Source organism: Ammospiza nelsoni, chromosome 3, assembly GCF_027579445.1.
Source record: "Ammospiza nelsoni isolate bAmmNel1 chromosome 3, bAmmNel1.pri, whole genome shotgun sequence".
Lineage (NCBI taxonomy): Eukaryota > Metazoa > Chordata > Aves > Passeriformes > Passerellidae > Ammospiza > Ammospiza nelsoni.
Window position 1 is genome coordinate 26750638 of NC_080635.1, and position 18066 is coordinate 26768703.

Below are 18066 nucleotides of genomic sequence, written 5' to 3' on the forward strand. Positions count from 1 at the left end.
GGCACCGGGGAAGGCGCCGGAGGGGTCCCGCGTGTGCCGGCGGCCGGAGCCGGGCGGGGGGCGGCCGGCGGGCCGGGCTCGCGCACGTGCATGGGCCGGGCCCTGGGGAGCGCCGGGCCGGGCCGGGCCCGTGATACCGACGGGCCGGGCGGGGCGGGCGGCGGGCGGCACGGCCCCGGTGCCGGGGGAGAAGCTGCCGTGAGGGCTCGGTGCTCGTGACGAGCTGGGGATGGAATCACGGGCAGATGGGCAGTGCCTGGGAGCCTTTGGGCGAAAGGAGTTGAAGGCAGTTCTTACTCGTAGTTCGGAGCTTGCTGGCTCTGCCAACCCATTAGATACACTTTTACCATAATTTACAATAATATCTCTCTGGGAAGGAGGGCGTCATTTTGATGAATTTAGTCGGAGGCAGCTAATAAAATCTGTACCTGTCTCGTTTTGTGTGCGGTAGGTTGAGGGATGTGTTTATTCCGTGGGGATGCAGGTGGTGGGTGAAAGCACACGTGTTTGGGAGCAGTGCTACAGGAAGGCCTGTGAGTTTAGGATAAGAGGTAAACAGGCTTCTGTGTGTTGTGAGAAATAAGGTGGTAAGTTGGCAGGCGTCTAAAGGCCATGGGGGAGGGAGGCTTTGGGTGGTAGGGAAGCCTGTGTACAAGTTACAGGCACAGTGGTAACAGGTTGCTACAAGGTTCTGGACTTGTTTTGTTTCGTGGCCACTGTGGTTAGACTTAATGTGCGAGACCTTCGTGTGTAATATGAGCTGGTATGTGGACAGCAAGTCATGCGTGTTCCTACTGCTGTGCTTTGGTTTGTCTGCTGCTCACACTGGGAGCTGAGAGAGATGCCCGGCTGTCACCAGCTCAGACAGTTCTCTGTCTGGTGTATGGAGATGGGCTAGAGCAGAAAGCAACGTGGTCTGTGTCCTGGAAACTTGCGAGGAAGCATGAGTTGATGTTTCATATGTAATGAAATGAAAGTAAAGGCTGGATATTTGTTGTTTGGCCCGTGGAATACAAATGGGGAAACGTGTAGTAAATGCCCAGTGTTGGGATCATGATAGTACTTTTTGGAGAAAAGTCTGTGCATGTGCTAGGGAGCTGTAGAACTATAGTTATGTATGTTTTTGACAGGCATGAGGCACTCTGAATTTCTGTCTGTTAGGTCATCAGTGCTGTCTTCCTGTAGGTAAATTTTCAAGGATGACCGTGGACTATAGGAAAGTGAGGGGGTTTGGGTGGACGTTTATGATATTGAAAATGGGGGGAAGATGAATTTGCACAGAGGGTGAAGATTCTGTTAGGATATGTATACATGTGTGTATCAGGGGAATGGTATTTGTGCAAAAGGGAAACTGGAGTTTTCGTATTGCTGAGTGAGTTAGTCTGTGCATAGAGAGAGGAGGCAGGCGGTTTTGGCTGAGGCTGTGAAACGCTGAAATGGTGTGGGGGAGGGATGGTGAACTGGCTCCAGGGTCCTGTACAGGTTGGAGGCTGTGGGGATTCTTTGCTGCTCATATATGGAGAGAAGTATTTTATAGCTATGACACCTGGTGAAAATGAAAAAAGTGAATAAAGATGATGAGGCAATTTAGTACTGTTATGAATATTACTGGATTAAAGGAGGTTACAGGACAGTCAAGGGGTTTCTGGTCAAGTGCTTTTTTTGTTTGTTTATTTTGTTCTGTTCGTTTCACTGGATAATTGACCATTAACTTTAAAGGTAAACTTTTGCTGAAACTAGCACTCATCATGATGTTGACAGGTCAGCAGCTAACTAAAAGCACTCAATGTGGTGTAGACAAGCTCCTGTGTGTATGTGTGGGCTCGGGCTCCAGTACATCCATTATATGTGTTTATTACCTGCATTTTCTGTACCTTAACACTTAACTGTGAGTTTGCATATCCAGAGTGTATGAAATCTTCACTTGAGGGTCAGAGATTTGTGAAGAGACAATCTATTTAGAATGGAAAGCTGCTTGGATGAGTTGGAAATGAGGACTAATTATGTGTCTATCCCATGTTCTGAAGTTTGGGCTAGTAGGTTCTATTTATTTGCATAGGCCCTCATCTCTTGTTCTGCAGATCTTTAGAGGAGGCTGTTACATAGGGCAGTGATTTAATTAAGGCACACAACAGCAGGATGAGGGAAATGTAATTAATGCAGTATGGAGAGGGCTGCATAGAGAACCCATTTTTCTTTTATAGTGGTAGTCATGAGGTGATCAGTCAGTGATGTAAGGAACAAGAGAAAGAAATGAGTAGTCTTGTAGTTATCCTGGACAATCCAGTTCTCTTCTTGTCTCTGGTGTGCATTGCTCTCAAGCTTTTCCAATGATAATCACTTATGTGTGTTTCTGACTTAGTAAACTTGTCTCAAGAAATAAAAACCTATTGCAATTGAAATTCAAGCCTGTGAAGTGTGTGTGTTGAACAGTTGTTTCACGTGCTCACTGTCAAAAACTACTGCTCTCAGGGGTCCAATGGAGAGCAGAGAGTATTTCTTACATTAGTGTATTGCTTCCATATTACAGAAGGGAAAGGCACTAAAGTCTGCTCTTAGTAGTGTAGAAATCTGCGTTTATGAAATATTTGTACTACTCTTTGGAGCAGGGCTTATTTAGACTGCAAGGGATGGGGATGTGCATAGAACAGTGTTCAGTGAGTATTGAAAGTCCTCCTTACATGGAGCAGGCTGCAGCACACCTTGCTGAGTGCTGCCACAGTGTTCAGTGGGGCAGGGGTGGGCTTGGCTTGTCAGTGTGGTTTCTGTTGCTTGGTTTGGTCTTGGGTTGTTGGTTTTTTTTTGTTTTTTCTTTTTTTTTTTTTTTGGTTTCTTTTCAAAAAAACACTGAAAATGAACATTGATCATTTGGTAGTGCCTTGCATCATCAGTCCAATAGGAATGCTTAAATCTGCCATATAGGTTTACTGCTGTAGCTTAGGAAGTGGGGAATGGCTGTTCTTTCCCAGTCAGCACTGGAAGACAATTAGCTAACCATTGGTTTTTACAAGCATGGTCTCTTCCAAGTGAATGGGAAAGCCTTGGTGAAAGAATCCAAGCTCCAGACTCTGTTTCCACTGTGGAGAGTGTTTACTGTGACAGGCCATGCATATCTTTGTGTCCATAGATGTTTGTTTTTCTTCCTAGTATTGATTCTTTCTGCCCACTACCTTAATCAAATATGCTCTGTTTTGTTTGGGGTTTGTTTTTTCAGTTCTTGTCACTTGTCCACTGATCTCTCTGAATTTAGTGCTGCACTTCCCTGCCCTGTAAAAAAGGAGCATTCTTCAGATCTTGGGCCTTTTAGTAACTGAAGTGATTTAATCTGAGTATTGTTCTTCTCAATAAATTGGAGGAGAGCAGTGGTAATTTCTTTGGAAAACAGTTGAAATCAAAACTTTTGCTGTCTTGGTTCCTTCCCTGTTTATTACTTTTTTAATTCTGTGCTTCAGTTTATGCTTGATGGTCTTCATGATTTGGCTTATAGCTGTACAGGGTGTGAATTGTAACTTCTTCTTTCTCACTGTCTGTTAGCAGTGTGAATGCAGCATAAATGTTTTATGCATCTTCCAGGAGTCAGGTTTAGCCCCAACCTCCAGCATCTCACGTGCACGTAAAATGTTCAGGGAATTTAATGTCAAAATCTGGACCAGTAATTGCAGCTTCTTAATAAAAAACAAGCTAGCCAAGTAGAATGACCTCTGACTAGAGAAGCTGAGAAAGGAGAAATTGAAAGATGATCCCTGATGTAAGAACAAGGATGCAGAGTTTCCAGAAAGATTATCAGTACTGCTTTTACTTAACAGGCAACTTTGCAAACTCCTTAGCTGTTTGGATGTTTTTCAGCCTTAGATGTCTAGTGTGGGAAACTTTGTTCAAACTGCTTATCATTTGCCTTGTACAAATTTATATTTGTATCATATGATAAAATCAGATAAATATTTGGAAGAATTTATGAGTGTCACTCCAGAAGAAAACTGGTCTGAAAATCTTCATGAGATGGTAAGAGAGTACTGAGCTGGGGTAGCTCATCTCTGGTTTCTAGAGATGAGCAGCTCAACTCATCTCAGTTTCTTGAGACATCATTGGCATGTTGAGACATAAGGGTTGCCAGTGAGTGTAGGTTAAATTAGTCTTCTGGCTCTTGGAAAACCCTGGTTGGGAGGGAAAGCACAAAGATGTTTTAATGTATAGAATGATGGCAGAAGGGGAAATTAGGTGTCTCAGCAGACAGCAGCCTTTCTTATATTTTTGAAGGAAATTACTCAGGCCCAGGTATTTTTGTTCTGCTATGAAAATGTTACCCACAATTCTTTTTTTCCCTGTGCACCATTAGTTTCTCATTAACATTACTTCAGTGTGTCATTTTATGATGTCACTACATTACTATCTCCTGGCATAGATTCTCTTCATCTTTGATGGGGTGAGTTGAGTTTTCATTGAGTTTTCTTTCAAACAAATAGTGCAACTAGGTGCTTAAGTCTGTTTTAACATGAAACATATCAGAAAACCATAGCTTAAGGATGTTTCAGACTGGGCTGCTGGAGAATTTAAAATGGCTTTTTAGTGAGTATGTTAATGACATGTCAAAAACCACAAACTTCCAGTTAAATCACAAAGGAAAGTGTCATTAGTTCTTTCAGTTTTCACGGGATTAATGTGTTAACAGAAAATGTCATCTTCAATAATCCTACTTTTGTGTCTGCCCCCCAGTATAGGAACTTGACCTTTACTGAATGTAGAGCAAACATGGCTCTGCATTGTTAGCATATGAATGAATTGTTTTTATCAAGGACGTAATGAATTAAGATGGTAAGGATTTGTTGAGCAGAGGAGGTAACGTATTATTGTAAGTTTTTCATGCAGTACTGCTTTGGTCTGTTCTCACCAGCTTGTTGGTCCTGCTAACGGCAGGTATATGTTTGAAACTCATCATCTTCTATTTAAAATTTTATAGAAAAAAAAGGGTAACAGGAAAGAACATCTCGGTGATGGAAGTATTTGTGAAGAACTAATGTTTTGATTCGAGTGGAATAATGAATATTATAGTGGTCAGCTTATTCAAAAAGAAAAGAAACCCTCTGTTTTGGGTGGCTTTGTTGGTTGAGCTGATATGCAAGTCATAAAAAGCATTATTGAGTACATGCTGCTCTTCCTCTGCTATCACCACCTCCAGTGGAACCATGGATTGAGTTGTCTTTTCAATGTTACTTGAAAAGTTTTGTAAAACAGTAATGGTAGGTGATGCATGAAGTATGTAGATCTTTGGTGGGCTATTTTTCTCTTTATTCAGGAAACTTTTCTAGCGTATCCCACTAGCTTTTGAAACTCCTAACCTGTAAAGGAGTGGAAACAAAAGTGGATGAGTGGTGGTACACTGCTGCTATCATTACTCCAGGAAAAGGAGCAGCCTGTACAGACCTCCTTTCTAGGGCTTTTAAGGTGCATGTTGGCAGCTTAAACCTGTGGGTTTGCTTCCTGCTGCTTGAGGCTCTCATAAATGGATGGACAGTCCCTGCCACATTGGTTCTATTTACACTAGCAAGCAGTACTGCAGCTGAAGGGGGTTGTGGAGTGGAGCTGTGAGGTAGACTCAGTGTCCCCAGTGTGTGTACTTCGTGGGGTTTATTTCAGACCAATTGTAGTCTGACTCTGTGGACTGAGTCTGTTCAAGCTTTCCCAGAGTTTTGATGTAGGTCAGTCTTGGAGATGTTCAGATCATTTGCTCAGAAACTTCTATGAGATGTGAACTAAAATACAGGAAGTGGGTGACAGATCTACTTGAAAAGCATGCTCCTAATTCAAACTGACATGTCAGTACAGCTGTGCCCACTAAAAAGCACGTTAGAGCACTGCAGAGGGTGCTGAGCTATGCAGGGGGAGTGGGTTCTCCCCTCTGCTGCTTCCTAAGTGTTGCCAGGCCTGCTGAAATTGGCCTGCTGCTCTCTAAGGATTGCTTGTTCATCGTGCCTGGTAACTAAATATCCGTTCCCAAGTTATTGTCCCTAATTTTGAAATCTTGTGTGAAAAAGACTGGTGTTAAAACTACAACAAATTCTGGAGAGTAGTTGTTTCATGGCTTTTCTTCAGTTAATCAAGAATGAAACTGTCTGTGTGAGCAGTAAGTTCTGAAGCCTGACTTCCTGTGGCTTTGTGTCTTGTGGTTGGGTACAGGGTACTGTGAGTTCTGTAAGTATTCTCATTTGTTTGGGGCACATTTGTTTATCCTGTATGGGATGATGGTTTTGGTAACACAGCTGAGCCTCTGCTCCCCTTGTCCTCAAGGGGCACTAGTTTGGATTCTCTCCTTGATGTGACTGTTTATTCCACAAAACTCATAGGACCTGATTATTTGTGAAATATTTACCCTTGTGTAAACTTTTGAGTTGTGTTTCAGTAAAACTGTGAGGACACAGACAACATGCCCTGTAGCTTGGCTTGGGGTTTTATTTTATTTTCCACTAATGTTATTTCTTGTTTTGCTGTTTGTGTGTGTGGTTGGTTGTATGTTTTTTAAAAAAATAATTACCACTGTTTGAAGTTTCTTCCAAAAGAGTTAAAAGTATATTCCCCTCAACATTTTGGAGAACATATCTAGAAGTAGGAAATTGTGTTCTTCATGGCAGCTTCTTAAGGGATGCTGAAAATCTTTTCTTCATAAATGAGATAAAATTCTTCAACGTATTCAACATGCTTGTTAAAGCACATCCAAATAAATGTCAGCAGGTGTAAAGGTGCCTTTGTATATTGCAGCTGTATATAGGGTGCCACATACAATAGTTTTGGACCATGATTCCAGGAGGGAAGTGAATGAGGGTTTTCACATTGCATAAGGCTCTGGAGTACAGCTAGACTGGATTTAGACGGTGGTGAATTAGCAGTTGGAGGGGGCAGGGACTTGTGTTTGTCATTGCCCTTGTGACCTTGAAAAACTGCTGAAACTGTCATGTGTTTTGAAACTTTTCAGATGAGAAGTACTGTACTGAAACATGTGGCACTGTGGGCTGTTTTGAGAGTTCTGTCTTCAGTGTATAAAGCTGAAGAAATTGTTCCTTTTGCTTCTGTTGAAGTGGGTCTGTACTCAAAGCACTGCCTTCAGAGAGCTGTAAAGATATGAAAGGTGAATGTAGCACAGATATTACTCAGGGTTTTTTCTGTGTCCTTTCTTCTCCTGCTCTCTTTACCTAGTGTAGTAGTAAAATGTGTCTGTACTGCTTGTTCTGGTTCCCAACAGGAAAATCTTATCCTGGTCAAAAGGTACTCTGCATACCAGCTTGTGCATAAGATCTCTCTTCAGATATGATACCAGTTGCAGGCACTGTTTTCTCGTGTCTGACATGAAGCTTGGTTCTCTGGAACATTTGATTAAAATTGCTTATAGCTGGCTTTTTACTAAAAGGATAGGGGTTTTTTTTGAGCATTCGTGTTCAAAGGAAACATGAAGTTTTTTGTTTTTTTTTAATTTCAGCTGTTGTAGAACTTGAATTCAGGCCTAGCAGAGGTAGTCCATTGACTGCCCCAGGTAGTGTTCAGTCCCTCCCCTTGGAAAGCAAAGCAGCTCAGTGTAGCTGAAGAGAGCCCCAGAGCACAGTACAGGCTGTTAGGGCTCACAAATGCCTCACTTTGGGTGAGTAAGAACTGAAGTGACGCCTCTAAGGAGGTCATTAACAATGTCTAATTGCAGGTGGGATTTACACTCAGTGAGTGTTGCTCAGTAATTGCGGGGCTGCTGCCTGTGTGTGTATCAAATGGGCTCCGCCGATGGGATGTTTATCCATTTGCTAGCTTGTCGTGTTTTCTGTGCCTTTATCACTTTTCCAGGAGACATATTACAGCAAGAGCTTTTTTGTTTCACTTTTCCTTTTCTCTGAGATAATGTCTTTCCTGCTCTTTTGTTTGCTGATGGCTTACCCTGATGGATGAACTTATTGGACTCATCCAAAGTCTAGGTTGTGTCTGATTATGTTACTCTGAGGAGCAGTTATCTAAACAAGTAGCAGGTTGTGCACAAGACTTCAAATAATGGATGCTTCATACATAAACAAGATGAAAACAATGTTGTGAAAACAATAGCTAGAGCTGGGAGGAAGAGGGGAGCATGAAATCTGTTCTGTAAATCCTCTGTAAGTGCACTGCAATTCAAAATGCTGTTCAAAAGGTAGATAACCTCCAGTTCATAAGCATTCAGTAGTTTAAAAAATGCATTCATAATAGGAGTTGTTTGCTTTGTGTGAGGTTTTCTGACCAGCCCTCTTTTAGATTCTGTGCATTTCTTGCAGTGTAAAGAAACTGGAAGCAGTTCAGTGTGTCTGTCTCTTACAAGCAGTTTGTGGGATCAGGGAAAAGACAAGCATACCACTTTTGTGGATGATTACATTGGAAAGAGATGTTTCACAGTGTTTGCTAGAGTTTCATAGTCTCCTCTGCAGTCAGGCCTTAAGAGCTCATCTGTTTTTCCATAAGTGGTAGAAGTGATAGTTTAGCATTTTCCTATGTTTTAAAATTGAAAAATTAATTAGGCTTGTGATGTGGAAGGAAAGGGTAGTTAGGACTCTGCTGTAGTGCCAATGGTGTTTCATATCCTGCTTTTATATCATAGTAAACAATAAATTTATTTTGCTTTTGTTTGACCTTTGGTTTGTCTTACACTGAACCATGTCTTTACTATTATGTCTTCTTACAGTATTTGAGTATGAAAATAATGGAGGTTAAGAGTTTTGCTGAAGATCAATAGCTGGTTTGTAACATTAAATCAAATTGGATGATATCTCAATTTCTTCACTAGAACATACCAAACACAAGGATTTCTAGGCCAGAGAACTTCTCTAAAATATTTAATGAACTCAAGTATTGTGGCTGTTGTTAAACAAAACAGCTTATTTTGTGATTTTGACTATTGTTACAGTATTAATTTAATTTAAAGAAAAAAGGAAATGCTGTCAACTTGTGGAGGGAAGGGGATAAGGTTACAAACAGTTGAAACAGTTTCTCATGATTTTTAAGCTGAAGTGAAATGTGTGAAGTGCGATACCTCTGGAGTCAGAAGGGAATAAATACAATTCCAGTATAGTTCAGGATTCCTGAAATTAGCTTGTATGCTGCTGCTGACAGTGGCAGGAAACAGAATTTAACATGGTTAGGAAAATGTCACTATGGAAGGTACTCTGCAATTGTACTTTATTAATTCATATTTGGAAAAAACAATCCCTTGAAAAATACCAGTTATTCACAGATGTATTTAACAGCCACGCTATTTTCAGTCTGAAGTTTTCATTATTTCTGCATATATAGAGAGGGAATGTAGGGCTCAGTTACTGCTGTAATTCATCTTTTTTCACTGTTCTGTTTTGTTCAGGCTTAGCAAATTCAGATGTGTTTTGTATAAACAAAAGCTTGGGGTAGCAATGTCATGAACTGAAGTAACTTATTTTTTGGAAAAGTGTCTTAAGGTTTGTTGAGACTTGAAACCTGATTATGTTGTCGAGTTTGACAAAGACCAGAAGCTAATGTGGAAAACTTGTTAATAGACCTCTCCCTATTGTCCCTTCTTCCAAAGGTCTTGTTTGTTTGCTTATTGAAGCACCGATTAAAACAACCTCTTGCATACAAAGCACATGTGACAGCTTAGATCTGTCATGAGTTTTCAGATTGTGCTTAAAGCCTTTTCCTAAAGTCAAGTAATGGTCCTAGAACACTGTATTGGAAACTCCATCATCCTTTTCTGCTATTTATTTTCTTTTTAGTAGCCACCATCTTAAGCTATATTAGTACAATAACTGGTGAAGCAGGCCTGCCTACGAGCAGCCTTTCTCCTGCACAGTTCATTTGTTCAAGTTGGTTTTTTTCCAGTCAGTGTTTATCCTTTCCTTTCCCTGAGTTGAAGTCTGATGGTGTTACTGCAAGGGAGAAACTGAAATAAGTGAGGGGAGGACATGAAAAGTAGTGTTCTTGTTATGGAAGAAAACTGCAGTGCTTTCTGAAAAACTTATTGCATAAATTCACTGATAACTTCAGCTAATCCAGAGAATACTTGAGTAGGCAGAACACAGAATTCATCGAGGAGTATTCGTTCTTGCTCTCGTCATGGGGTTCTGGTTTTTGTTCATTTGTCTGTACCTCACTTTAAAGATTTTTATCAGCTCATACACTGCACTGCCTTTTATTACCAAGTTCTGCTGCCTGACGCTACCTCTGCTTGCCTTGCAGCAGTATCCTGACTCTTTGATACTGGCTTGAGTAAAACCCAGCAAGTAAAAATTGGCCACTGACACTGCTGGGTGAGATGGGGATTTGCTATTAGTCTTTCTCTGTCCTTACTTTTGTTTGTGTTTGGTTTCTTTGGGCTCATTTTCTCCTGTTGAATCCACTCTTGAGAAGAACTAGGGGTAGTGAGAGAAGATTTAGTCTATAGTGCTTTTACCTGAACTGTGCAAGTTGTTTGGTTTATTCACCCTGAATTGTGTAAGAAATTCTTCAGTTAGTGGAGAACTCAGTGCTTTAGGGATTTAAGGTGTCATGGAATTGGTAGACTTGCATCACTGTTGCTGAAAAAGCAAAAATTCTTTTAAGGTCTTTGGATGACTGAGAAGATGTACTTTGAACTGCTTTGTTCAGAAAAGGAAAGTAAGAGTGAGCTGATATGACCCCAGATTAATTTTTACATTAAGAGGGAAAAAAGCAATAAAGCTTATTAGGCCCAACTGCCAAAAGCTGGTGTCTTCAAAATTCTATAGACAGGAGAGTTCATGTAGCTAGCATGTAATTGAAGCTTAGCTTCTCCTGCGTTGGTTTCTAGTCAATAAATCTTATGCTGCCTTGGTGAGAGTGCTGGGCACTAGATACATCCCCTTCTTTGTCAGCCAGGCACCGCTGTTAGGTTTTTGTAGCTGTTTAAAAACAATGGGTATAGCACCTTCTTGGAAGCTGAGTCACTTACTCTACATAATGCAGCTTTGCTTTTGTCTCCCATTATGGGAAGTTTGTACTCTCTACCCAAACAGATTTTTGCTGCATGCTGCCCAGTTTGAGTATCTGATATTCCTCTTTTAGTTCGTTTTTTTCACCACTTTTCAGTGTTTATACAGCACAGAAAAGAGTTTTTGCTAGGCTTTTGTACACACTCAGGCATTTGCTTCTGGAACCCACTCATAATCCTGACTTTCTTTAAGGAAGAAGTTCTTGCATAGTTACCTGAGTATGTTAGTGCTGCTGTATATCTGCAGTTTTATGCTTCTGACCGTGTGCAGGATCCTCTTCCTTCTCATGTGGATACTTGGCTGTGTCTCATCTCAGGGTAAGAGGTGGGTAATGTGCACATGTTGGGTACATATTGCTGAGATGAATTTTCTTCTAGTTTCTTCTTGAATCAGCTTGCTGCATGAGGATGTGAGAGCAGCTCCTGGTGCCAAAGCTGGGTCTGAAACTACCCATGACGGAGGTGGGCTTACAGCAGTTATCAGTTCAGCATAGCCTCACTTACTGTAGGACTGCATGCTGAACTGTTTCACATGAGGTGCTTGTGTGGTCACTAACATTGGTTCTTGACACTGGTGGTTTTGATACCTGATGGCCTATCTTGTGAATGGAAGCTCTGTATTTACTTGGAATGTCACTGCTGATGAAGACCACAGAGAAGTCACATAACCGTGACAGTGTTAGCAGTGTCACCAGTCATGTTGCAGTCCTAAAGTAAAAGAGCATGGAACTAAATGTTGACATTAAAACATCTATTATAACTAAATGAAAAAGGTCCATCCCCTCTTTTGGATTTTCCCCAAATGCATAGCCTGCAACAGATGTTTATATGACTCCCTTCATAGTAGTCATTCCAGTTTAATTAAATACCAGCACTTGCTGACAAGAATATCTGTACGTACATGAGAAAGCAGCAGAAACCAAAACTTTGCATAGCAAAGGTCATGGTAAGGAGTTTGTCAGAAAGTTTCTGAGCAAGTCAAGCTGTTTTTGGGTGCTTTTTGTCACATTTGCAGATTTCCTTAGGGGTAGGAGGACTGCCTCAGCTCATCACTGTGGTGTTTGTCATCACTTAATGTGTGGTTAGAGTATCTTACCCACTGCCTGTTTCAAGCCTAGGTTTTGATGAACTGCAGAGGGACTGAACTATTTTGGGTGAAACATGAGTAATGTCATCACTAGTAAAGAATAGAGTTTGCAGTTGTTTGTCAGGCACTGACTGATTCTGTGTCCAGGAGTTTCTGTATTCGTTCAGTGTTGGAGGTCTCTTGCAAGAAGATTGGGAAGAAATTCAAGCTGTCTGAAAAAATGGAAGCAATCTGAATTCTAGAAGTTCTTTACAATGAAACATGTTTGAGTTTTCTTGGTCATTTGCTGTTCTTTTCCACTTTCTCTTCTCTTTCTCAGCCATCCATTTCTGTAATAAATTTTACATACTGTTACAAGGACCAAGTTTTCCCTTTTATAACCTCTGCTGTTTACTGTCTTGTAGCCAGATACCTTGAAAACTAGCCAGAAACTGAATTGTTTGATGTCTGTGTTTCACATGTTGAGACCTGGGTTGTTTTTTTTTTTTAACATTTGCATTCTGCAAATTGTTGAAGCATAAGGGGTGGTTTCTGTTCAGTGTTTCAGGCTATGTTATATAATAAAGCTTTCCATTTCACTTAATAAAAATGTTAAATACTGCTTTATTTGGATAGCACTATCAATAAGTAGTTGATATATATATGTAGAAAAACATATTTTAAAAAGGTGACTATTTTCAGTCTGCCTGACTTTACCAGGGGTCAGTTGTGCTTGACTGACCTGACTGCCTTCTGTCAAATTACTAGATCTTCAGCTGAGGATAGAGCTTTAGAGATTTATTTTTTTTATTTTGACCTTAGCAAGATGTTTTGGTGTCCCTTAGCATACTCCTATTTACAGTCTCAATGGGAGGATGACTAGACAAATGAAAACTGGTTGAGGAGTAATTTTAAAGGGTGGCTGGTCAATGGTTCATGCTCTTTCTGAACAGCAGTTACAGCTAGAGCTCCTCAAGGGTCTGCTGGCTACTAAATAAAATAGTTTAATGTTAAACGTTTTTGGTATTAAGCAGTAGTTAATTAGAATCTGCCCATTGAATGGGCTTGGAATAAGCAAGGTTTGTTCACTGAATAAATATTTAATCCAAGAAAGGAAAAATGCTCTTTTTTAGTGTCAAAAATGAAGTTTTAAGAACATTATAGTTATCAATGTGTCTTGTCTTTCACTTGCCTTTGGTATTATGAACCTTGAGGAACAGCAAAGCAATTTGTAGAGCATTTGAAGTTACTGGGAAGGGAGGGTAAGCAGGATGCTGGGTGGTGAAATTAAATCTCAGCTTTTGTGAAGCTAGTTTCTTTTCACAAGCCTGGATAAAGAAGGAAGTGAACTGTCATCTTGGACACTAGATGTAGGCAATCTCCAGAGCAGGCAATGCTTGAGGCAGATTCTCGCTGCAGAAACAGTATTCTGGTCTGTGAAGGTGTGGTGGTTTAATTGTGATAGCCCTTTTCATGGGTTTGGGGGAAATGCAACTTTGTTTCTTTCTTGTAACCAAGAGAGCTAAGGTGTGTTTCTGAAGAACTTCGGTGAAGAACACGTCTGTGTTTTTGAAAAGATCTGTAGTGGCTAGTAACAGACTTCTTTGTCGTGGTTTCTGTGCTTTAAGATATATCAGAATCTCAGCTTTTAGTCTGTCTTTTCCTTTGCACCCAGGATGTGGATGTGTTACTGTAAACAACTGCATTTGTATGCCAGACTTCTCTGTTTTGTCCTCACTGAAACGTGTGCACACACACGTGATTGTGTGCAGCTTCTCCTGTCCTAGAGTTTGAGTATTCCTGGCTTGGAAATGGATTTGCTTACATGACATCTGTAAGGTGGTACATACTGAAAGTGGGAGTTTTTTGGGAAGTAATGGCCATCAAATGGTTGGTACCTTAGATGGTACCAACAAGTGAAAACAAGTGAAAAGCAGTCACTTGATGTTTGGCAGCATTGCCATAGACGAGTAGGAACTTCTTGTCTAGCTTGGCCTCTTCCAGTGGCTCACAGAGTTTATTAGTTTCAGTTTAGCTGTTACTATTAAGTGCTTGAGTTAGAGATTTTATTGAATGTTGTGGTGAACTAGGAGAGAAGTTGGTAAATTCTTCCACTTTACTACTTTCAGACTCTTTTACTTTATTCATCTCAATATACAAGGAAGAGTCTCTAAAGTGAATCTTAATCAGAAAGACAAAGATCTGGAAGAAATATTATTTTCTACTGTGTAAGACACTGGAAATTATCCACGATCAGATGAAACAAAGCATGAATACTGAGACTTGGAAAAATGGTACTGTTTCTGAGTTCTTGGCTTGCATATTGTACTATTCCTGCAGAATGTTATCACTCTTTACTAACTATTAAATACTTCTGCATATTTCTGTTGAAGTGCACTAATGATCAGAGGTATTTAAGCTAGCTGTGTCTGTGTTCCTTAACTAAAAGTCAAGTAGGTTGCTACTTGTAGCTAATGTTTATTGCGCCTCTGTCTTTTGAGTAGTATAGGTGTTGCTAATTATAAAACTGACAGACTAAGTTCCATGATATGGAATGTTGTACTCAATTGGTCGTGTCTTAGTAACTCTTTTGTTTACTTTGTGACCCCATGATGAGCTTATTATTGTAATTCTCTGTGAGTGCAGAGAGTGAACACCCTTTTGAGTAATATTTCAGTCGCTTTCAAAATATCAGGAAATAGGGCAGGGTTGCTGCATTTTGGAGGAAATGGGAGATGCATTTCTTTTAATCAAGCCATAGCTTCAAGCACCTGCACCATTGTCACCTTGCTGCGAGTTAGAGCACAATCAAACAGTAGGAGCCATTAGCACTGTTCAGCAGTGATGCCATTGCCTTCAGCTTACATGCATAGTTTAACAAAATGTTAATAATGTTTGTTGTTTCATTCCCACACCACTCCCAGGGAAAAGTGGAGTATATATATTAAAAAAAAAGGTGTATATATGTATATATATATATGTATATATATATATATATGTGTATATATATATATATATATATATATATATATATATATATATGAGGCTGTGAGGCTGATTAGAGGGCTGGAGCACCTCTCCTGATAGAGTTGAGGTTGTTCAGGCTGGGTGCCTACAAGAAAACTGGAGTGAGACTTTTGACAAGGGTGTGCTTTAATGGTACGAGGGATAATGGCTTTAAACTGCAAGAGGGTAGGTTTAGATTGAATGTTAGGAAGAAATTTTTACTGTGAGGGTAGTGAGGCACTGGAATCAGTTGCCCAGAGAAATTGTGCATGTTCTGTCCCTTGCAGTGTCCAAGACCAGGCTGGATGGAGCTTTGAGCAACCTGGTGCAGTAAGAGGTGTCCCTGCTTGTGGCAGGTGGGTTGGAACACGGTGATCTTTAATGTCATTTCCAACCCAAACCACTCTGAAGATATGAGAAGCACATAGCTATTGCTTTACAGGACAGGTATTTGCATAGAAGAGAGAATACAAGGCCATGATCTCAAGTCATATAAATGATGTTGGAGGCACTTAGAAGGAATGGGAGATGTTTTGGGGACTAATGTGTAAGTAGCACTTTATATAGGCGGCTGGCTGCCTAATGCCAGTTCTTCAGTTTCAGAGGCATGGAAACATAGTGAAATTGGCACTTGTTGTGCTGCATTCAGCACCTCTTTGAAAGCTCAGGTCAGCAGTCTTCTATTCACGTACCTATTTCTGATTTTTTGTGGCTAGGGGTCTGCTTTTTATGTAGTAGGTTTTACTGAATTATTTGTGTAATCACCAAGCTAATTGTCTGCTTTTCTTTTAAACTGCTAAATTCATCTGATTCTTTCAGTTGGCATTCTGCAAATGCAGGAATATTTAAGAGTATTCCTTTGTGTGCCATGATTATTTTATGGATTCCTAGTTTGATCCAGATAGTTTGTTACACTAGTGTAGAATACATGCAGGTTAAGCTTTATGGTAGTAAAGTGGTAAGGCTGATATGTGAGCTTCGGAATATAGAAATAATTTGAAAATATCTTGTCAAGTTGTCATATAAATGAGATGCCAGAATGTGGTGTTTTCCCCCTTGCTACAAATGTTTTTTTAAGTGTGTCTTTGTGCTAAGATGTTTCCATCCCTGCTTAGTGCAGCAAGGGCCTATCTTGCAGCCAGCAGAGTACAGAAGCAGTAGTAACCTTTGGTGGAGCTGAGATGGTGTCTTAATCTGTGTTATCCAAATTTGCCTGCAGCTGATGTCTGAAATGATGGGTAGCATAGAGTAAATGTTGAATTATTAACATGCTAACTTTCCTGGAATCATTTTGGCTGTCATGTCTATCATTATGGCACTGACTGCCTGTCATGCCCTTAAACACCTTCTCTAATAATTGATTTCTTGAAAATTGTCATGATCTGCTTATGTGTTAGTTTTAACATTCTTACTGACAGAATTCCCCTGTGAATTTTTGCAGGTATAGTTCAACATGTATTGTAAATACTGGTACAGTGGCAAAATTAAAACAGTTTTTACTCAATAGAGATAACTGAAACTTCAGCATTGAAATATATATTGCAAATTGAGAACTTAGACTCACTTTTAATCAATAGTTTAAGTGACTTATTGTGGAATTGAAGTTGCAGAATGAATTGGACATGAAAACCTTGAGTTTTTATGCTTACAAGCTGCCAAGTGGCTGCCTCTTGCCAAGTACTCTTGTGTAGATGACAAGTGAAACAGTTGAGATAGCCTCAATGCAGACACCTGAAAAAGATTCCATGTGTCTAGGCAACAATACTGGAGCCTGCTGTCAGAAAAAAGGGTAATGGAAGTTTGCTTCACTCTGCAGTTCCTAGAGATAGTCATTCTTTTTACTAGCCTTCTTCTTAAAAAGTTTCTCTAGCCTGATGGAGAAGCTGAGCATCCTGTAAAAGGAGAGTAGTGTGTAGTATTTTCTGAAATAGTCTGGACAAGTCATCTGTGTTCTGAAACATTACTTTCTTTATCATTTTATGGATTGGATATCATTTGACTGCAGGTGTATTGATTCTGTTACAGTATGGGAGTACATAATTATATGTTGTGTGGGATCAGCTGCTTCTCTTCCACATTGGTTATAACTGCCTTCAAAATGCTTTGAGATATGCCTTATCTGAAATGAATCAAATCAGGCTGATTTAGGAAGGTGATAAATCTCTGTTAGCAATAGGGAAATTACTTTCTAAACAAATGGACCCTCTCAAAAATTTTAATTGTCTTTACATTTCTGTGTGCTGATTCTATTAATAGTAATACAGTGTTGTTACTGAAGTAACTTTGCTAGTAATTAGAAGAAGCATCTTAATCTGGAAGAGACAAAAGGAAAGAATGTTCTAAAACTGTAATTGAGATATAATAATAACTATGTGTTTGAACAATTCCTATTTGGAGCCTTCAGTTCCTGTATTACTTAAATTACTTGTTTAGAAAGACTGTGTGTGTAGGCTGTGAGTTGACATAACAGATGCCTGAATTCTCTCTTTCCAAGCTGTGTGCTTTGCAGTAAACATTAAACTGCCTATAGCATTGTAACTCTTAATATTTGGCAGCTCATGCTACTGGTTTTCTTATGTTACCAGTTTAAACTTGCTGGTGATTTTATTGTGGTGTTGAATGACCTTTTTTGCGTTTAACTCCTGATGTATATAAATTTAGCAGGTGATAACATGGCTAAAAAAAGCTACAAATAGAGCCAAGTGTCTAAGTAGTGTGGCAGAGAATTTATGCCTTCTGTAACTGTCTGCACATCAGTACTGGCCAAGTTGTTGGTTTTTTTTTTTTTTTAATCTGCTGTGAGGGCTCAGTTTTAGTGCATTTACACCTGAAGGCTTACATTAGAAGTTGAAGAGGAGCCTTATTCAAGAGGGGAAGTCCTTCCTCTGGTCATTGGTATCATATATAAAACAATAAAACCCCATTCTTATTATCCCTTTTAAGTTTGATACATCTTGATTTCTGTCATTGTCAAACACACCGGCATTAGTGAATTCTTGCTGTATTTTTTGTACCTGGT

At 39.9% G+C, this 18066-nt stretch overlaps 1 protein-coding gene across 2 annotated transcripts in view; it reads left to right on the plus strand.

Annotated features, from left to right (window-relative positions):
- The window catches only part of PPM1B (protein phosphatase, Mg2+/Mn2+ dependent 1B), a 61854-nt gene that overhangs the window by 888 nt on the left and 42900 nt on the right, over positions 1-18066 (plus strand). The window lies entirely within an intron of this gene.